The sequence below is a fragment of the Gekko japonicus genome, unplaced genomic scaffold, assembly GCF_001447785.1.
Source record: "Gekko japonicus isolate JY-2015 unplaced genomic scaffold, Gekko_japonicus_V1.1 scaffold967, whole genome shotgun sequence".
Taxonomy (NCBI): domain Eukaryota; kingdom Metazoa; phylum Chordata; class Lepidosauria; order Squamata; family Gekkonidae; genus Gekko; species Gekko japonicus.
The window spans coordinates 431918-441638 of record NW_015162508.1 but is presented as its reverse complement, the minus strand read 5'-3'; the positions used below and the strand labels follow the sequence as shown (position 1 = coordinate 441638).

Here is a 9721-nt window from a genome sequence, read left to right as displayed (position 1 = left end):
TCCTAGTGAAAAGAAGGGAATAAACCCAACCCCCCCCTCCTCCTCCTCCTCCTCCTCCTCCTCCTCCTCCTCCTCCTCTTCTTCTTCACCCTACAGAATCGCATAAGATCCCTCAGGGCCCTGATGGTGTTTGGCAGAGCGTTCCACCAGGTTGGGGCCAGGACTGAAAAAGGATGCGAGAAAGAAAGAGGGACAAGGCACTATGAATATATCTAGGAAGGGAGTTCCACACATGGCAGGCAGCAAGTCCAACAGCAAAAAAATGGAGGACTGAAATCAGTTACAATAATATAGACGGGGAATAAAAATAAATTAGAATAAGAAACATTTGTTTACCCTTACCCCGGGCTGCATTCCACATATCATTAGAAACAGAGTTATCTTTGTCCGTGACTTAGAGTTCTATTCAGTGATTACGCTGTACTCATGGTTGATCTGAGTATGGGCCACATGCATTGCCTATTGTGCTTCCCGCGTAACTCATTCAGACAACCATGCTAAACGTAGACAAATTGTCCCATAGACAAATCACTAGCACGCGCTACCTGCAATGCAAACATCCAACATTATGAGCTAGAGTCAACATCATCTCTCTCCCTCTCCTGTGACCCCCAGGTGGTATTCTAGTATCCCCAGCCCAGATGTTGCCCTTTGAAGAGTGCCACTGCACTGACATCATCCAGAGCCACCACCACTGGTATTTTTTCATATGTGCATGTGTGTGTGTCTGCATGTGAGTGTATGTGCACCTGGAAGTCATGGCGACTCTTGTGGTCCCGATGTAAACTTGTCCACAACTGCATGGTATGCGGAATACTCCTGCAGAAGTGAGAGGTTCTCTTCTGTCTTTTGCCGATTGTAGCATCTGTTGTATTTTTCTGTTGGGTCTGAATACTGTTTGTAGGTTGTGTTTTTTCATAAGTTTTCCCATCTGATCAGTGATTCCTTTGATATATGGAAAAAATACTTTTTCTGTGGGAGACTGTTTTTGCTCGGTTGTTTGTTTTACCGTATACCATGCAGTTGTGGACAAGTTTACATCGGGACCACACAGCATAGCATTCAGACAAGAATAAAAGAACATGGAAGACAACCTGGTAGAACTCTCTGCCAAACTCTCTGCCAAGAATAAAAGAACATGAAAGAATAAAAGAACACGAAAGACTGCAGACTTGGCCAACCTGAAAAATCAGCAGTGGCTGAACAAAGCCTAACTCAAACAGGACACAGTATTTTGTTCCATGACACTGAAAGGTTGGACAACACATCCAATTACCATGTCAGATTACACAGGGAAGCCATTGAAATTCATAAACATAAACACAATTTCTACAGGAAAGAAGAGAGTTTAAAAATAAATAGGGCACAATTTCCTATCCTGAAAAACACAAAAGGCTCTACATCTGACAATAGCACTACAGATAAGATTAGAATTTAAACAGCCAATCTACATACAAAAGAACCTCCTCAGGAAACAGGAAACCTCCACAGGAAACAATCCATACACAAAAGAACCTCCTCAGTAAAGCTCCTCCATTAGCATGTTCACAGCCTGGCTAACTCCTACAAGATAATGACTCAGCGCTACCCCACCTTCCTGAGTAGATATAAATTACCTGCCTACCATTTTTCTTCTCACCTTGACACAGAGAGCACTCCATCTTTCTGTGTTATACTTCTGATGCCAGTCACAGCTACTGCTGAAACATCAGGTTCTACAATGCCAAGACCATGGCCACCCAACCCAGAAAACCTACAGCAACTAATGAACTCCGCCCATGAAAGTCTTCGACATCATATAGTACAGACATAGTTAGTAAAAAAGACTTAACTTGCTGCTTCCTTTTTAAGCATGTTGAAGTGCAAAACTTGGCCACCTTAAAGGTGGTCTCATTATAACAATCTGAGAGGAGGGGGGGGAATACAAAAATCTTCAGGTCACCAGGAATATTTGATAAGATTGGAGTTACGTACCTAGATAGCCCAGACTAGTCCAGTCGTGTCAGATTTCAGAAGCAAAGCAGGAATGGCCCTGGTTAGTATTTGGAGGGGAGACCACCAAGGAAGTCCAGGGTTGCTGTGCAGAGGCAGGCCATGGCCAACCAACTCTGAATGTCTCTTGCCCTGAAAGCCCTACGGGGTTGCCACAAGTCAGCTGCAACCTGACGGGCACTTTCCACTGCAGAGAGACTGAATGGCCATATACAGAGGGCAACACAACAACAAATGGTGTGGTGGTTAGGAGCGCAGACTCTAATCTGGGAGAACCAGATTTGGTTCTATGCTCCTCCACATGCAGCTGCTGATGTGACCTTGGGTCAGTCACAAGTTCTTTCAGAGCTGTTCTTTCAAGAGCAGTCCTCAGAAGAGCTCTCTCAGCCTCCCCTACCCCACAGGGTGTCTGTTGTGGGGAGGGGAAGGGAAAGGAGATTGTAAGCCGCTCTGAGACTCCTTCAGATAGTGAAGGGTGGGTTATAAATCCAATCACCTCCTTCTCCTCTTCCTCCTCCTCTTCTTCTGTTTCAACCATTTCCATTCGTCAGGGGCAACCACATTGAGCCTAAGGGACATGTGCATATCTCCCTTCCAAAGTAACAGTAATGCAATATGGAGTGATGGGTGGGTGCCATCACAGTGGGTATGGTTGTACTTGTGTATGTAGCTGTACTTGCTCCAGCTGATTGGGTTTCATGGCAAATGTTACCACCCCAAGGGCCATGCTGGCTCGGAAGGGTAACATCTCAAGGCACAGAACAATTCCCAGCACATTCTGTTAAAGGTTTACAACCAGATGCTGGACCACCATGTAATAGAATTTTATCAGGAAGCGCCTGCCGATGAGAAAAGCACTTTAAGGAGCACGGTGCAAATCTGCCGCACAATAAACCTTAAAAGGCCCTTTCGCCTAAGTTATAGGGCTGCTTCATTCAATATCTATTAGTTTAAAAGCAACGGGGATATTGAAAGTGCTCGTGATCCTCGGTCGGCAACAATAAACGACGAGGATTAAGACTTAATAGCTCTCGCAAAGTTTGAAAGCTTTCTTTCTGAAACTTTGCCGGCTCATTCCAGACAGTAACATTACGGGCATCATGCAGCGAAGTCTGTGGATTTCCGTAATTGGCAGCCTTCGGAAAGCGGGAGGGGAAAGAATTATGCTCCTGTGGTATTTGCGGCATTACTCACATACCAATTCTTCTTTTGAGAACCTACTGTGGAAGGTGAAGTGAATTTTCAGCTGCTTGGCAAGCAACCAGGCAGAAGCAGTTAAAGAATTTTTGCCGGGGGGCTCACCGAAGATGAGGTGGAGCGTGTCATCACCATCATGCAGAACCCCCAGCAGTACAAGATCCCCGACTGGTTCCTCAACCGGCAGAAGAACGTCAAAGACGGGAAGTACAGCCAGGTCTTGGCCAACAGGCTGGATAACAAACTGTGTGAGGACTTGGAGCGCCTGAAGAAGCTCGGCGAGGTTAAGATCTTCCCATCTTGCTGAAATTTGCTGTAAATTGTTATATCTGACTGTAATTTATTGTTTTAAACTAAATTATATGTTATTGTTTTAAATGTTTTAAACTATATGTCATTGTTTTAACCTGGCACTTTGTGCCCCTGTTAGCCACCCTGAGCCTTCGGGATAGGGCCGGATATAAATGCAAATATAAATAAATAAATAAATAAAGAAGATTCGGGCCCACCGCAGCCTCCATCACTTCTGGGGCCTGTGGGTCAGAGGTCAGCACACCAAGACCACCATCGGCGTCTCCAAGAAGAAGTTAAAAAAAAAAATCTTTCTGTATAAGTAAAAAGAGTGGCATTCTCAAAAAAAATATTTTTGTCAATTTTGTTGATTCAAGCTAGAGATTCCTGATGAAGAAGGAGAAGGAGAAGCGGAGGAGGAGGAGACTGGATTTATACCCCACCCTTCACTCAGAGTCTCAGAGCGGCTTACAATCTCCTTCCCTTTCTCTCCCCACAACAGACAGACTGTGAAGTAGGTGGGGCCAAGAGAGCTCTGAGAGAACTGCTAACCGCTCTGAGAGAACTGTGACTGATCCAAGGTCACCCAGCTGGCTGCATGTATAGGAGTGGGGAATCGAACCCGGTTCTCCCAGATTAGAGTCCGCTGCTCTTAACCACTCTGGGGAGCGCCAGCCCGCAGTTGATGCCAGTCATTTCCTATGCCACTGATGGCCTAGAGCCCACCACACACCTGTGGGGGACTTCAGCACTCTGAGCATTTTGTCCACCCCAAGCAGTTATGAGGGAGGCTTGCATGGAGAACTGGCCCAGCATTCAGCTGCCTCATCCTGTGTCTGACCATTGGTCTATTAAGGGTGGCGTCATCTACTCTGCCTGGAAGTGGCTCTCCAGTAGGGTTGGAGATCTGGGGGAATGGAGCTTGGGGAGGGTGGGGCTTGAAGAGGGGATGCTCCTCAACAGGACATCATGCCATAGAGTTCATCCCCCAAAGCTGCCATTTTCTCTGTCGACTGCAGATGAGCTGTCATTCTGGGAGATCCCCAGGTGCCATTTGGAGGCTGGCAATGCTACTCTCAAGGGTGTCAAGCAGAAGTCTCTCACCGTGCCTAAGCTTTTTTTGCTGGAGGTCCAGGCATTAAGCCTGGGACCTCCTGCATGCAAAGCAGAGGCTCTGCCACACAGACATAGACCCTCCCCTGATCCTCGGGATCAGCCATTGTAGGCTTAGTCAGTAGGCATGACCAGGGGTCATTTCCTGCGGGAGCACACAAGATCGGAACTCCGGTAGTAAGGAGCCCAGGGGGCGGGCACATGCAACAAGCCCTGCCCCCTGCTCCCAGCAGCCCTCAGTCAGAGCAAGAAGCAGCCAGGTAAGTTGCAGAGCCCTCCCCCCAGCCCGCCTTCAGGTACAAGCTCTCCCTCCTCTGTGAGGGCAGATCTGCACTCCCCCCCCCCCAATAGCTAGCAATCCAAAACAGTCCAGTGGAGCCTGAGCGGTGGGTGTTGCCTTCTGACACACTTCCGGTGATGTCATGGTGTGTGGCATATGCAAATAAGTTATGCTAATGAGTTATGCTAATGAGCTCTTGCACCTTTTTTTTTTTACAAAATGACCCCTGGCATGACAATGTTGCACTGCAGAAGAAAAATCTCGACGGTATGCAATTCTACTTCAGAACAGATCAAGAGTGGGTTTTCTATGTATTTATTTATTTTGCAATGTTTTATCCATGTGCCTGTGGTAATGGTAGGAGGGGTCTGTGTGTGTGTAAACAAACAATGATAACTGTACATGGACGGCACCATACAACCTTAAAATGTAAACATACTGGAGGGTTCTAAACGCATCTGTTGTCTATCAAAAACAGGACCATGTAAGTCAGAATGCCAAAGCTTTAGGAAAAGTGTGGGTGAAGAGAATATTGGAAGGGCGAATCTACACCTTCTTCCACATCATAGTTGATTACCTGTGGTGACTTCACGATGATTGTGCTCATAAAGTGTACATGCTACTTTTCTTGTAGTCAATGCAGTCAGGTAGGCAGCTGACCGGCAAGGAACACCAAGGAAATCAACTGGAAGGTCAGTTGATCCACAAAAGCCTCATGTTGGCCTACCATGTGCCCTAAAGAACTCTTGTGTGGATAGGAATTAGGAGTGGTTGCGGCACAACAAGAGGGTTATGGGCCAGGGCTCTTTTTGTAGCAGGAACTCCTTTGCATATTAGGCCACATACCCCTAATGTTGCTAATCCTCCAAGAGCTTACAGAGCTCTTCTTACAGGGGCTACTGTAAGCTCTTGGAGGATTGGCTACATATGCGAAGGGGTTCCTGCTACAAAAAGAGCCCTGTGGCTCAGTGGTAGAGCATCTGCTTGGCAGACAGAAGGTTCCAGGTTGAGTCCCAGATACCACCAGTCAAAAATGATCATATAGTAGGTGATGTGAAAAACCTCAATCTCAGACCCTGGAGAGCTGCTGCCAGTCTGAGTAGACAATACTGACTATGATGGACCAATGGTTTGATTCAGTATAATACAATAGATAGAGGGGGTAGCAGTATGACAATAATAATTACAATAGAATTACTGCAAAACATGCAAACATTATAGAATCCAATATAACATGCAGTCAAAATGTAATCAGTCCATTGTTTTAATCTCTTTTCAACAGTGAAGACGTCAAAGATGAAAAGTGAAGACGTCAATGAAGAAAGAACGGACGGACTTCCCCGGAGTTACCACTCGTTTCGAATTTTTCTTTTTCATACATAAGATCTCAGCTCTGCATCTGCATAATCACAAGGTTTCCAAATTGGACTCTTTCTAGTTCCTAAATGCTTCAAAAGTAGCTCACATCAGGCTCTTAGCCAATATATCTAATACGGGCTGAATGTTATATTGGATTCTATAATTTTTGCACGTTTTGCAGTAATTCTATTGTAATTATTGATTCAGTATAAAGCAGCTTCAAGTGTGAGGGGAACTCTCAAAGGTCCTTCCCGCACTAGACCTGAAATCCTGGTTCAACCCTGTCCCTGAACTTACATTCTACACTACACGTGAGTTCACCCCTGTAATTATCTCGTGGTATTTTTTTATTTCGACATTACACTGAGGTCACCCCGGTTTCACCCCACACTCGTCCCAGGATAAACAGATGCTGTTATAACCAGGGATAAATGCTCGGTATTGTGTTGCGGGTTGAACTCTGATAAAACCAGGGATGAGATCCAAGTGCGGAAAAGACCAAAGTCTCAAATGAGGAAGAAATCCAATCTGTCCCTCACTGGTCATCCATTTCCTCCTCTCGTTCTTGTTCTCTGTTTCCCCTTCCCCATGATCTTTTCTCCCTCCATCGACTTTTTCTTTTTTCTGCCTACTTTTCCTGCACTCTTCCTTCTTCCCTTGCCCGTGTTGTGGAAAATAGTCAAAAATACTTCAATACACGAAGTTTGCCATGGATCTTTGCTTCACTGGAGAGGAGACTTTTCTTTCTTTGAAAAAAGCTTTATTTCTAAGGGTAAAAGGTACACAGGAAACCTACAAAATAACGGACATATCTAGAGCTACATTGTCACAAAGCATGGTCACACAGCAATGACAATAATGGAGAATCCTCCTTCTTCTTGACCCCTAGAAGGAAGTCACCTGATTACATTAACCAATCAATGTTAACAAAACAGACCAGTTTTCCCAGGCTTTGCTAGCATTGGCTGTCTTCCAGGTTTCCCTTCCAAGTCAGTCTAAACAATAGTATAGAAGGTAAACAGAATTAACCCTAAAATGACTGGAATCTGAGACCTTGCCACTCATACATTTCCAACAGCCCACTCATCTGCCCACTCTTCTGTCTCTCTCTTGTTTGTCTCTGTACAGGATTAGCCCACTCAGGCCAGTCCAGGGATGAGAGGGAATCCTGTACTTTTCAGTACATTAAACAACAAACCACGAGATGGTCTATACCCTCTCTGGTTTCCAGACAATTTGCCACCAGAACCCCTTTTCAATAGCCCCTGTTTTTCCTAAGGGAAGAGATTCCAAACCCTTAGTTGCCATCTAGGACAGAACACATTACCAACTCAATCCAGAGATGCACGCTTTTTACCCTCCCATAGTAGCGTATGTGGTCAGGGTTAGGCACAAGACTTAGTCTTGGAATCCAAGTTACAACATCAGAGACCATTAGAAATAAGAAGGATCTTTATTCAGTACAGAGCACAGCAAACAGACTAGGAGATTACAAAATAACAAAGGCTAGGGCAATTTGCCTTAACTACACATTAATGAGATTCATAGTTACCAAATTCAGGAACATCCAACAGTCCAAGTATATACCAAGGGATTTTGAAGGGAAGACAATGACAGGGGAGAGAGCAAGAGCAAGAGAGCTCACTCCCATAGGGATCAATCAATTATACCCCAATCTAATCATGATTAGCTGTTGCCATTCGGCCCATCACAAGCAGCAGGGGTGTGTGGCCAATTTCAGGTTGCCATAGCTGCAACACAGGAATGGCTAGAAGTTTGTAGGCCCCTCCTGCAGTCATGTGACCCAATTTCCAGCTACTTCATTGTGTACGTGACTTCTCGCATGTGGGGCCTAGTGTGGATCCTTACAGTCTAGCTTCTAGCATGGAAGTGTGAAGAATGTGGGTTATAAAGTTGTTCAGGCCATCTGGCCCACCATTTGGCTTGCAACAGGAAATAAGGCACAGCCTGTTATCAGAAAGACATCACAAGAGAAGGCAGGAGACTTTTAGAAATCAATATTTCTATACAGTCTCCTTGCTTGCTCACTTTGATAATTATTTCCCTGTCTGGTATTTCATCCCACTCTGTAGTCTTTCTGCCTGACCACCATCTTCCACTCACCCACCCACCCGGGCTTGTTTCCTCCCTCATTCTTCCCATTCATCTTGATCATCCTGCCCAGGCCCACAAAGTAGGAGTCGAATGGCAGGCTGATGCTTGGGGTGGCCATTGCCTCCAACACCATGCCCAGACACTTTTGTTTCCCACCCAATGTCTGCATAGTTATTCATGTAGATGTTGCTATTACATCTACATTATGGTCTTTTCCCATCTCTGGCTGCCATTTTGTGTTTTTCAAATTCAGTATCAAGAGAGGCCCTTTTCAGGGAATACATAGGACTGTGCCTATGAAAAGAATGTGCTTTATGCGACCCTTCCCGTAAGCGTGAGGATCGTTTTGTCTGAAAGGTATAAAAATGGTTTTTGAGCACTGAAACATGGGTACCAGAACCCTTTGGGGTTTGATCACATGTACTGGGAGAATGGCTTTTTAATGGCTTTTTTAATACTGGGATTTCTAATTGAAAAACCACCTTGAGCAGAACTCTGAAGAGGTGTCACAGAAATGTTCTAAATAAATAAAGACTGCATGGATCACATTCTCCCTGGATGCACGCTCAAATGTATCACCTAAAAAGAGCTGCCTGGATTGTTCCCTTCTGGATATTTGATCCTCATTGTGCCATCCAATCACTGTTAGTTAGAAGATGATGATGATTTTGATGACTCATCATCAATCATCATCGTCGTCGTCATCGTATAGCCAGGAGATCCTAAGATTGTCTGGCAGCCAGAGGTTCTAGCTCTTTTAGCATATTGTACCACTAGGCTTGTTCTAGCTCTTTTAGTGTGTCTTACCAAACTGACGTAGTGGTTAAGAGCGCGGACTCTAATCTGGGAGAACCGGGTTTGATTCCCCACTCCTCCACATGCAGCTGCTAGAGTGACCTTTGGTCAGTCACAAATTCTCTCAGAGCTGTTCTCTCAAGAGAAGTTCTCTCAGCACTCTCTCAGCCCCACCAACCTCACAAGGTGTCCATTGTGGGGACGGGAAGGGAAAGGAGATTTATATTTATTTATTTATATTTATTTATTTAGGTATTTTTACCCCACCCTCCATGCAAGCGGGCTCAGGGCGGCTTACAGGGGCTTACAGCCCATACATAAAATCCAATAAAATCCAGTAAAGCAACCAATAACATATTAATAACAATAAAGTGCTTTAACGCTCCAAGATGGCTTAAGTTGTTAGTCCAGAAAATGGTCCGAGTCTGTCAGCTGGTTTTGCTTCTGCGTGGGTCGCCTTATCGCCGGAGTATCAGGCATCCCAGTCTAGATGTCATTCCACCGTTGGTGATGGTGGAGTGGCGGCGGCCCCTACATAAAGGCCTGGTGGAAGAGCTCCGTCTTGCAGGCCCTGCGGAA

The 9721-nt window shown here is 45.3% G+C and overlaps 1 pseudogene; it reads left to right on the top strand.

Moving 5' to 3' along the window:
* LOC107106059 overlaps positions 1–3806 on the top strand; it is an 8171-nt pseudogene extending 4365 nt beyond the window's left edge.
* The last annotated feature ends 5915 nt before the right edge of the window (positions 3807–9721 follow it).